Consider the following 7,240-nt stretch of genomic DNA (forward strand, 5'->3'; position numbering starts at 1 on the left):
GTGAATGATCTCTGTTCTTGAAAGTTCACCCTAAAATACAATCTGTGTATGAAATAGGTACAAATGAATTGTTCATTTAACTTGTGTACAAGAGTCGATATTGATTAATATCAAGGCAATTCACTAAATGAACCGATTTTTAAAAACACAAATGGCTGATTTACAATCCATACATTTCAAAAGCAAATTGCAAAGGTCATTAATAATTTTGTAAAAATCTGGCAAAAATTCTGAACAGTTCCTTGTATGTGTATGTGCCATTGGAGCCAGGCTTTTTATTTGCTTTTTAGCTTGTGTTCATCACCATCATCTTTATCGTTGAGAATGGTGTTTGGCCCTAGGTTTTATTTTAGTGACTGGCATCTGAAGAGCACTGGAAAGCTAATGCCAAGACATAGGAATGTGGAGGGGAAGGGAAAAAAAGCACCTTCTGTATGTGTGTTTTGTATCCTCTTTCTTTTTTTGACTGTTTAAATGTGCTTGGGAACAGATGTGTGATCTGCATTTTGAATCATATTGTTAAAAATATCCTCCCTCTTTTGTTGGGAAGCTCATGTTGATCTTAGCTGTGTTTGATTTGTTGATAGTTTAACTGGAAGAAAGTGACCACTTTTTTATATTCTCTCAATTAAACCTTCAACAGTTACAAGCTGTTGACAGTAGTTATAGACGTTTTCTATAATAAATGTTCAAGTATTTTTGTACATAATTGGTAAATTTTAATAAGGAGTGTACCATTATGTGAAAAAGAAGCACACAGTTGTGTATGCAGTAAGATTGTTATAATTATGCCAAATACTTTATGTATGGAAAAAAGAATATTTGTAAATATGTGCTTTTAACAATAATTCTGCCATATTGACTTTACAATTTTGAATGTCAGAAAAAAAATAATATATGTTAAAATATTTATGTTTTAGTGAAAGTATTCATAACTTGAAATGGAACATATGAATTTTAGCTTTGTATCTTGCTGATTTCAAAGTCTGAAATTCCTTGAACTAGCTCTTGCTTTCTACTATAACACTTTTGTGTCTGTAACCACATCATAAAACCTGTAGAAGGCTACATATTTATGCTGATATAAAGAAGTAATGCCTGATATTTAAATAAGTTGTCATGAGTAAGATAACAAAGCTGCTCTGATTTTTTTTTTCACCCATGTAGTTTAATAGATTTTGTTGACTAGTGCTTGAGCACAGTACAGTGTGAATCAGTGTTATTTGCTCCTGAACCTTTTTTTTTTTTTTTTTTTTTTTTTTTTTTTTTTTTTTTTTTTTTCTGGAAGTAAGCAGAGTTGATGACTTTATCATTTGTGTGCATTACAGGTCAGCTTTGCAGCAAAGCATTTCACAAAGTCTCTGTTTACCTAGACTCTCATGTTGGTTGCTGCATAATGTTAGTATGAAATAAAAGAAATTGATTAATCTTTACAGTACAAGTTGTTTTCTACAGAATGAGAGATTCTAATTCAGTTAGCCACAGAATGAAAGTTCTGACTCCTTGTCTTGCTAAATCCAGCGCTTTTTCTGTTAAAAATCTCCTGATAGATCAAATTTTCTCCTTCTTTAGACCCATAATTGCTTTGTGAGTCAAGGTGGGGAGAGCACTAACATGCTCTTCTGAACAAGTAAAGAACATAAAATTTACTAGAGAGTTCACTGTAAATTAATCTGCATGAGCATTCTTTTTTTATAACCAAGACATCAGAAATACTCTGAACAATAGAAAATGGTGTAAAATTGACAGAGTATTCTTAAGCTGAGTTGACACATTTTCTGCTTAGCCAGTTTTGACAAATTGATTCTGTAGATCAGTTTTTCAACCTGATTACCTATAAAAAATGTAGTATGAAATTTTGTTATGTATGTTGCAACACCCACTGCTTGAAAACCTAATGTAAATAAAGTTCTTGTTTGAATTTTATGTAGTAGTCATGAATATAATTTTATCACTTTCTGGGTAATGGTGAGTAATTCAGAAGCTCATACAGGAAGACCATTGGGAACAAGTTGCTTTTACATCTCAATAGCTTGAATGTCAGCCTGTGTGTGTATAACAGGTGACAATCTTGTATTCAAATACCATATTTGAGGTGGTGGTGTCTCTGGGATGCCAGAGAAGCATCCTCAAACTCAGCTGACCAGCTTCAGAATGATGCAGTTCAGACTGGTTCTCATGATGGCATAATAGCTCCATAGTGTGAGTGAAATCAGTTGTGATGTCGTAGGTCAAATGCTGTGTCAGGCCAATTGCTATGTCCTGAAAGAAGCACAGAACTGGAGTTACTCCTCTTAGTAAAGGTTCCAGGGCAGTACAGTTATGGCCCTTCTCACACAGAATGGGGTATAGCTACATGAAAATCTTCTGTATGAAAGTGCCACCTTGCCCTCCTGCGTGACCATTCTTCATGTTCACTGATTGTCCAACAGAACCTGCAAAAAGAACAGTGATGGAGCAAAATCATACCAATAGGCAGGAGTCAGTGCCTGAGATGTAAATTATGAAAAGCATCATGTTTTGAATGTAACTGTCAGTGAGGCATGTAGCAGCATTGTCTCAGTAAACCCAGGTGCTGACAGATTCAGATCTTTGCTCCAGAACTCTGCTGGTTGCTGGAATTTCTGATGATTTAGGCAGACATATGCTGGCCAAAGGGCAAAGTCCCATCTGGTGGAATACTGTGGAAGGATGGTCGCCACTGGATCCCTTGAGATTCTGACCTTGAACTAGATTCTGTGGGAGAAAGCCCTTTTCATATTAATTTGATTTGTCTTTACCTTCTTTCTCATTGACATTTTAATTCAGCTTTTGACATATGCTTCATACAAGAAAATAGTATTAGTTTGACTAACATTGACCAAAAAAAAAAAATAAAAACCAAAAAAAAACCCCAACCCATTGGGGATTAAACAGTGAAACCATTCAAACCTCAGGAATAGGAAAGGTTTAGAGCCGCATACCTCATGTGTGCCATGAGCACCAGGTTAAGGAGTCGTCCTGGGTGGTAAACTAAGGCTGCTGAAGAAAGAACATTAAATATGTTTTTATTTTTAAATGATTGCTCAGTAAGGAACTTGGTGTGTCTGTTTTGACAAGCTAAGGGCTGTCAGACTTAAGTGGGGATGCAGCCGACAACATGAACCTTACAGACACAGCTGGGCAAACTTACCTAGGTTAGAAACTGTGCTAAGGACACAGGTCAAAACTCCTCTTTAATTGACTGATATTCATCCCAGGAAGGCTGTGTTAGAAGAAGGGAAAAGAAGGTCAACAGTTGGGAAGAAAAATGAGGTGCAAATAAAACAGGCAAAACCCTTGATGGCTTGACAATCCAAGTGTGTTTTGACTCAGCCATGAGACAGGGTGGGAGAAGCTGAAATTTTACCTGAAACTGAAGCGTCAAGTATATTACTTTAGGCTAGTTTGTAGCACGATGTTATACCAGCTTAATTACTGGTTGAGCTGAAGGGAGTGGAAGGGAAGCTGGAAGTCCTGACAAAATAGAGGGCATTTTTATTTTACAGAGGCCTGGGGGTGGGGGGGTCTCCTCTTTTGCTATGGCTAACCAGAGGATAGACTGATAATCATAAGTTGCAAAGGCAAAGACTTTCTAAATAGCAAAGCCCTACAAAAGAATCAAATATTTCCCTGCTAAACAGTTATTTTCTTAACCCATGGTGCATAACTGATGCAGTGCATTTTGCAGTTAACATTCTCAGTATTTTAGAGAGCAAATCAATGTCAAAATTTTATAGTAAACAGTTTTTCTGATGGCTCATAAGCTGCTAAAATTTTGGTCAAATATTTAAATGTTTTAAATCACTGATTTGCTATTGTAACTACATCCACTTATGTATTCTAATTTATTTTACTTCTGGAAAATTCTGCAGAAAATCTCTGCAGTACATTCTTGCTTATTTGTTAGAGATTGCTATTGCTGCTGGTTTTCATTGACCTCCCTGACTTCCCTTGAAGTGTTTCCTCTTGCTTTTCAAAAGAAAGACCATCAGCAAGGAGCTACTTCTGCCTTTCCTGTGGGGAATATTTCAAAAGCACAGCCTGAAGGGGATGCAGCACAGCAACTGTTCCCAGGGGAGACTATAACCAAGAGCTTTGGGAACAAAAGCTGAGGGGGAAGTTTGCTCATAAAGCTACTCCCGTAGGAGTTTGTGTTCACAGACAGAGAAATGGATCAAGGACAGGGACTAAACTAATTTACTAAAATCAGGAGGGGAGATGTAGATAATGTCCAACAGGCTTTGCTAAAGGGTGAGGCTCAGTCCCAGCGTGTCTTATAAATGGGAATCCTTTGCCTTGTTTCCTGATCTTTTCATGGAAAATGTAATGCCAGGTAGACACACAAGGGTAGACCCACAAGAGTGTAAGTTTTGTTTAAGGGTTGCTGAGCATGGATAGGGGCAGGGAAGAAATGCTGAATCTATACTTCAAGTCCAAGTTGATTTGAGAGATCATTCCTCTGGGTCTTTGGGCCACATTATATTCAAGGGATGTAACTGGTGCAATGATTTGGCCTAATACTTTGACTGTGCCCTGGAGAGCCAGCTGCCCATCTGAACTCCCACACCAGTCTCTTTTTGCCATGTGTTGTGAAAGCAGGACTTGCTGCAGGTGTGCTGGAGCAGACTCTGATGCAGCCTCATCTCTGTGCTTCTTTTTGAGATGTTCTGTTCACCTTTGTAAGTACAGTGCTGTGGTAAATCCAAGGATGTGATACAACACCCAGTAAAATTTATGTGAAGATTTATACCAAGTTTTTAGAAATGGCATGTGTCCAAGAGGAGTTGGGTGAAGGCAGCTGGTACCTAATGAATTTGGTCCCATTTGAAGAAAATAAAGCTTTCTAACATGACCACAAATCGCTTTACAAGGAACAAAACATATCAATAAAGTCAACTTTTTTTTCAGCTAATGTATTACGAGTTGAAGGAACAAAATATTTCTGTGCTGCACTCTTCTCAGGCCATTAAGTTCTGCAAAGGAAGATTGTGCACACTGGACAGAGGCTTTTTATGTTGCCAAGGAGAGTTTTCCTGCATCTACAGCTCCCCATCCAAGTTCTGTCTCAGAACTAAAGCACATCTTGTCAATCCCCCTGAAGCTGTAATTCAGTGAACTTTTCATAGCTGTAAAACCTGAGCTGCATGATGATAAGCTAGCAAAATCAAAGCAAGTCATAACCTGTTATTTTGAACATGCAGACACAGGCTACAGGGGAGCAAGCAGGGAGGAAAAAAAGAGACAAAATTGGTTTTCAGGCCATAAAGATCAATTTTGACTTCTGGAATATTTTGAGAAGTACTGTATTTTCACCACATGCTTTACTGGGTTTTTCTCCTCTGTGTGAGGTAATGCTGGGAAATGGTTTTCTCTGGTGTTTGTGTAGATTTGAATTATGGTATTTTTCTTGTACCCAAAGTGGTTTTCATAGTTTTGTTTCTTTCTCTTCAGTCCTGTGACAGGGTAGGACAGCCAAAATAAGACAAAAAAGACTGGTCAGTGTACCAGCAGAGGTTGTCATGGATAAGGGGGAATGGCTTACAACTGAAAAAAGTAGATTCAGATTACATGTCAGAAAGAAATTCTTTACTGTGAGGGTGGTGAGGCACTGGAACGGGTTGCTCAGAGAAGTGGGTGCCCCATCCCTGGACGTATTCAAGGCCAGGTTGGATGGGGCTTAAGGCAACGTAATCTAGTGGAAGGTGTCCCTACCCACTGCATGGGAGGCTGGAACCAGGCAATTACAGTCCCTTCCAACCCAGGCCATTCTATGGTTCCATGTTCAGAGAAGAGCATCTGTAGTCTCTAGGAAGATGTTAAACTCATACCTTCAAAAGCTAAAATTCAGTTCATTGTGGGCCCCTCACATCTATGCACAACGACAAAAAATGGGTGAGTTCCATATTGCTGTGGGCAGTGTGCTTCTATATGTTGCTCAGGCATGGTGAGGTGTGGACATGGATGGGCACCATGGAATGCTGCCCTCTCTTTGGCGTTCTTATTGCTGCAGGAATAATGTGCTTGTGATGTACAGTGATGTTGAGTATCATAACTAGCTGTCACAATTGCACATCGTCTTACCTGCAACTAGCTGCAACTGTGTGAAGTACACAGAAACAATCAAAATGTCAAATTGTAAGACAAAATTGCTATCTATCATTCTCACCAACTATACACTTATTTATCTTGAAAACTGGGAAATTTGGTGGATTTTGCAAATTCTCTTAGTGAGCCTTTTCTGGTTAAGTGCTATTTTTACTGAAGATAACACCAGCCCATCTTGCAAGTGAAGCTTTCAGCAGTTGTGCTACATGAAACCAGGCATAGCACGAATGACAAACCCCCAGCACTGTGTGGGCGGTATTCCATGCTGAGCTGAAGGAGATGGAGTGATCTGGGAGACTCTGAGCAGGCACTAAACCATGGAAGCAAGCAGCAGAAATGACAGCAGATGGCAGGGTCAGCTCGTTAACTGCATTTATCTAATGGGAGACTTCCCATATATTGTCAAGCAACAATAAAAAAAAATCTGTCAGGAATTCCACCTGGTCATAATTGATCATCTTTAATAAATCTGTTCCAGAACAGGCTGCCAAAGTCTCAGCTATGATTGCATAACTGAAACTAATCAGCAAACTATAATTGCTGAGGTGAGTTGCTTTGGTTGGGTGACAAAAGGAACCAAAGCTGTGGCTGCTGCTGGCAGAATGGAAAGCTGTTCTGTGAAGGTATGCTGGGCTGACAAAAACATCTGGTGAGTTTGCTGTTTCGGTCTAGCTCTGTGTGCTGTGAAACACATGATTGTAACACTTTGTTCTAGAAACACTGATTATACATAAATGAATAAATATTGCAGCTATATTAACATAAATTTGCCCTGTAAACCACAGATTTATTCCTGATTTCCACCTTGGTCTCTACAAAAAAAGGCAAGAGACAGGAGTGTACCTGAACAAGAAAAGAGACTTCATTTAAACCATATTATGAATTTATTGTTGACATAATGCTGACAAGTTTCAAACTATAACTTAACCTTTCATGTAGTTATCCATGCAGCACCCCTGAAGGGTCCCCCAAAACGAGGTTCAGGGTGGGGCCAGGTTCCCAACCCAAGCAGGTGTGGGCCACTGCAGGTCTGATGATGGAGAGATGATCACTCCAAGGCTGCCGTGCTGGACTTCCAGGGCAATTCCCCAGCTCCTCTGTCTTGCCCCTTTGG

This window comes from Cinclus cinclus, chromosome 4, assembly GCF_963662255.1.
Source record: "Cinclus cinclus chromosome 4, bCinCin1.1, whole genome shotgun sequence".
NCBI lineage: Eukaryota > Metazoa > Chordata > Aves > Passeriformes > Cinclidae > Cinclus > Cinclus cinclus.